Source organism: Asparagus officinalis, chromosome 10 (genome assembly GCF_001876935.1).
Source record: "Asparagus officinalis chromosome 10, Aspof.V1, whole genome shotgun sequence".
NCBI classification, from domain to species: domain Eukaryota; kingdom Viridiplantae; phylum Streptophyta; class Magnoliopsida; order Asparagales; family Asparagaceae; genus Asparagus; species Asparagus officinalis.
The window spans coordinates 49,014,274-49,020,149 of record NC_033803.1 but is presented as its reverse complement, the minus strand read 5'-3'; positions in this window follow the sequence as shown (position 1 = coordinate 49,020,149).

Sequence of the window (5,876 nt, the reverse complement as noted above, 5' to 3'; positions counted from 1 at the left end):
TCGTAGTTGACTAGATCCTCCTGTGTATGTCAGAATTCAACGTGATTCTTGGTATGGATTGGCTACCATCCTACCATGTCAGTCAACTATTTTATTAAAAATAGTCAGCTCGCAAACGCTCGATAGGCTTGAATAGATAGTAGCAACCTCATAAGGTAACCAGAATGCGGAGTCATTTCTGGCATACGTTAAGGAGGTGATGATGTGATATCAGGGTGCACATTTGAGTGAGACCGGAGTCGTCTCAGAGTAGCAGGATATTTTTCAAGACATACCTGGATTACCTTCAGTGAGAGAGGTTGAGTTTTGCATCAAGATATAGCTAGGCACAACACTGATATCCTGAACACCTTATCGCATGGCACCGTTGAGATGAGTGAGCTATAGATTTAGTTAAATGAGCTATTATCTCAGGGCTTTATTCATCGGAGTCATTCTCCGTGGGGAGCACTGATCCTCTTCTTAAAGAAGAAGGACGACAACATACGTCTGTGTATAGATTATTGTCAGTTGAATAAGGTCACCAACCAGAACAGGTACCCATTACCAAGGATTTATGACTTATTCGACTAGTTGCAGGGAGCATAGTGTTTCTCAAAAGTTTATCTTCATTCTGGCTATCATCAGTTACAGGTTTGTAAGATGGATATTTTTTAAGACCGCCTTCCTGACTCGATATGGGTCTTTCGAGTTTTTTGTTATGCCATTTGGGATAACCAATGCACCCGCGGTATTCATGGATTTTATGAACTAGATTTTTCGTCCATATTTGGACCAGTTCATGGTAGTATTTATCGATAACATCCTTATTTATTCGAGATCGGAGGCTGAGCGGGAGCAACACCTTCGTCTAATATTGCAAAATTTGTGGGAGCACCAGTCGTATGCTAAATTTAGCAAATACAAGTTTTAGCTTTCGGAGATTAGATTTTGGGCCACATAATTAGCAAAGAGGGCATTGCTATTGAACCAGCCAAGTGGGGCCAGTTCTTTATTAGGAACATTAGCTGCACATCCATCATGGATGTACAAAGTAATCAACACTTAATTGGGGAACTCTTGGATTCAAATCCGAAAGGAAAAAATTTTCAAGAACCCAAGGCAGATTGGACCATCAGATAAGATGTAAGACTTTGAAAGAAAAGTCGGATTGTAATACCCAAGAATCCGTAGTCGAAGGAGGATATATTTGATGAAGTCGGTGTACTTCTTACACATTAAGATAACTTACACGACAGAGACTTATGCTCAGATATTCATCCGGGAGATTGTACATGTTTGGATCAGAAATTTCTATTTTCATTATCATCGAATCTATTATAACTCCAGTCGTTATAATAAACTCAAATAAAAAAGTTGATCTTTTTATAAGATCTCCTTAAACAATAAAAATGAAAGATTATAATTTCTTCAAACAACACACAATAGAAGTTTATCGCCTATTGTTTACGTGGGAACTTCACCTGTACCGGGGATATTGATATTTGTGGATCGTCATGAATCAGATTCGATTGACAGATTGATAATTAAAGCTCCCACTTCACGAAGGAAGTATACGTAGAAGTGGTAATCCTAACCAAGCGAGATTACGACTCTTCTCGGGATTAAGACCAAGCTTAAATCCGGAGGAATGTGGGGGGGGATAGATCTCAGATCTCTTGAACTCTCTTTTTTGTATTGAGGAACTTCGCCAAGATCTGCTAACCCTCTGAAATTCGTACTTCACTCTCCAATTTGGCAGCACCTCGCCCTCTTGATGTCCACCCTATGAAATGAGCCCCTATGCCTGTATTTATAGGCTTCAGTTGGGAGGTTTTCGTAGAAGAATGATTGAATCAGCCTTATCTTTAGTTAATAACTATGTAACCATGTTTGTGGATGATATCCAATTAGTTGAGACACCCAGGAACGAACAAATCTCGAGAAAACCCGTCAAAATCGAAAAAGAGCATTTTCAGCATGCAGAACTGTCCGATCAACTGTCTGGTGTCTCGGGTGGTGCCCTGGCTGAGCCACGAAGTGGTGGTCGCAGACCGGCCCTGGGCCGTGGGCCAGCCGGATGAAGGGGGGGGGCGAGCGTTTTGACATGACTCGGCCGCCAGAGGCTTTTTCGGTTTTTTAGGTTTTGTATTTTTCGTTGTTATGCATATTTCGTCGTTTCGTTGACTTGTACGCTTTCCCGATTCACTTCACGTGTTTCGTGAATGCTCGGATCGCTTGATGGTGGCCAACGAGCCTGCGGGCCATTTGGTTCGTCGTTCCGATGGCCGACGAATGTACGAGCAACTTGGAACTGGCTGATGAGTGCGTGAGCTCATTAGAGGTGGCCGATGAGTACACGGGCCAGTCGCTTCGCCGATTTGGTGGTCAATGGCTATTCCGGTAACTTATTGCTACGTCATCAACGGTTCGCCGATTTGCTTCACACGCTTATCGACTTCGGATAATCCTCCTTGATTCGGACAATGACGTTCATCATCTTTTCTCTGTCTCGAGCTGCATACGGGAACCTATAGGCATTTTTTAGACGCCTACAGATATCCACTCTAAAGTGTTTCAGCCTCATTCCTTTATAGAGGAGTCTAAAATACTTTGGATGTGATAGGCCCCACCTTCAGTCGGTGTCTGATGTGGCATAAATATGTACCACAATTACAAGTGTACAATTGATCAAGTTATAGTATAATCGATCTCACGAGGAAGGTGATTTTAAGAGATTATTAGAATTGGCTCTTATGTTGTGTGCGTGACAAAATAGAATTAAAGAATAAATGTGAGAGTTATGATGAGTGAGAGTGATTGTTTTGAATATATGCAAGTAACAATAAAATGAACTTTAGAGGAGAGAAGAAAAAATCAAAGAATAAAATAAAAAGCAAGAATAAAAAGAGAAAAATCAAGAAAACAAAAGATGGAGGATTCAATTAAAGATAAGAGAGATCTAGAATTAAATCCACTAGCTAATCTCAATTATAAAATACAAACTATTTTTATCATATTTCAACTTAGATTTATTAAGCATAGATTATCAAACCATTTAAGGAAAGTGTAACCTATCAAATTATCATCTAAGTTAAAATCACTATTCATGATAAGAACAACAATATGATAATAATCCTAGAATTCATAAGCATAACCTATCAAACCATTTAATATAAGCATAGATTATCAAATTCTTCTTCTACCGATTAGTTTTCTAGTTGATTATCCTAAACATGAATATTTTAAGTGCAAGAGAAAAATTCATACAATATAAAGGAAATTAGACTAGTTTCATATAATTCTAAGATTCCTACAAGAATTAATTTCACATCTTAAGAAATAAAAGAAAGAAGAAAAAAAACTAATTGCAAAAAGAAAAAGAAAAGAAAAATCTAAACTATGAACAAGAAAAAAATCTAACTACAAAAAATTAAAATCTAAACTAAAAAATAAATTACAAAAATTAAATGTAAGAAAATAAATATACTCTACAAATTAAAGTGCAAAAAGAAATAAAAAGATAATAAAACAAATCTACACTACAAGCATGAATGTAAATCTAATTAATAAGCAATAATAAAGAAATTACTAAAAAGAAATAAAAGAAAAAAATAAAAGAAATGCAAACCTTTAAATTGCTCTTCATCTCCATCTTCATCATTCAACAAAGATAAGAAAAGAAAATTTTAAAGTGGAGAAATTTTTTTTGATTGTAACAAAAAGTTACAATTTTAGAAGGTCTTCTCAATTAAGAGTAACCCTCCTCTCCAAATGGAGTTACAAAATTTTTCACACCTCTAACCCCTCACTCTCTGCCCTTATTTATAGTAAACATTAATGAATGTGAGGCATTGGATTGAAATCTTATCCAAAACAAGTAAATTTCAGCCCTTAATTCGTAACTGACTATACGACGGTATCGATACCAGTATCGATAGGGGTATTGATACCAGCATCGATAGGGGTATCGATGCTGGCATCGATGCTCAGTTCTCTCCTGTTACTGTCTGAGCTTTTCTCTTGTTCTTGGACCTAGGTTTTTGGGCTTTGTCATTTCTTCTTCTTTTTAGCTTTGGGCTTTTTGATAAATTGGCAATTGGATTTTCCAGTGGGCTTCTTAATTTTTCTTTTGCTTCATTTCTTCATTTACTCAAGGGCCTTTGTTAAGAGATGTGATTTTTGGGATTTATTCTTTATTAATCTGTATTTAAAGATATAAACAATTATTAGTGGTATATTTATTCATATAAAATAGATAATGAGGGTATAAAATTATAATAAAAATGTGATTATCAAATACCCCTATACCTAAACTTTTGCTAGTCCTCTAGCAAAGAAAGAGAAAAGAAAATCTAACTCACTTTCGCAGGAATCGCGGTTGTATTTAGCTCATACAACAAGCCTTTAAACCCCTAGGTTACCCTAGTGGACGAGTTATAGTCTCGTGAGGGTTTGCATTGAATATACCCATAAAATTTGGTCAACTTGCCAAGTTAAAGAAGTTAGTAAATAACTAATTTTCTTTGATATATTTAAACATTCTAATTGAAGCTAGTTAATAATCAAGAAAATGTTTTTATATGTAACTCCAATGTAAATCTCTTATAAAATCTTTTTCATTATAGCAATACAAAACCAAGTCAAATCTTAGAGATTTAATTTAAAAGTTTTGAAAAGAACATGCTAACTATTTATTTTAAATAACTTTCAAGTTGCTTGATTTAAAATATTTTCCAAGACCATATATACAACTAAATTATTTTTCAAGACTATATATACAAAATAACAATATATATAAAAAAGTTCTTGGTGATTGTTTTTCTACTTTAACGGCTTTCTAAGTGACCATTTAATGAGTTTTGGGCCAATGAATCCCAACCCAATTGGGCTTAGGTCATTAAGTATAGAGATACATATGTATATATATATGTATGTCAATACATATGTATATATATATATATGTATATATATGTATATATGTATATATGTATATACATATATATATATATATATATACATATATGTATATATATATATATATATATATATACATAACTACCAAGTTGTTTTAAGCCAACCTTGGTACCAAGTTCTCCATAATTCTCTATATATATATACACGATATGTTATATATATATATATAGTATATAATATATATATATAATATATATATATAATATATATTATATATATTATATATATATATATATATGTATATTATATTATATATATATATATATATATATATATATATATATATATATATATATATATATATACTATATATATATATATTATATATATATATACATATATATTATATATATAGATATATAATATATATATATACATATATATATATATATATATATACATTAATATATATATATATAACATATATATATATATAATATATATATATATATATTAATATATATAATATATATATATAATCATATATAATTATATATACATATATATATATATACATATATATATATATAATATATATATATATATAGATATATATATATATATATATATATATATATATATATATTATATACCAGTACATATATATTTTTTTTTTTGGGGGGGGGGTGGGGGGGGGGAAATATTATATATAGAGACGAGGAGAGAGAGCAGCCCCGCAAATATTGCGCAGCTTGCGTACCAAGCATAAAAAGTTGTGCTTGGTATGATGTGCAGCATTCCCCCCTCACTCATTCAAATATGGACCACATTCACATGGTAGGGAGTGTGAGATGACACTATCACTACCAAGCACAAAATTTGTCTGTACCAAGCATACCATTTTTCTCACACACACACACCACACACACACACACACACAACACATACTATATGACATATCATTAAATACTAATCTCTCT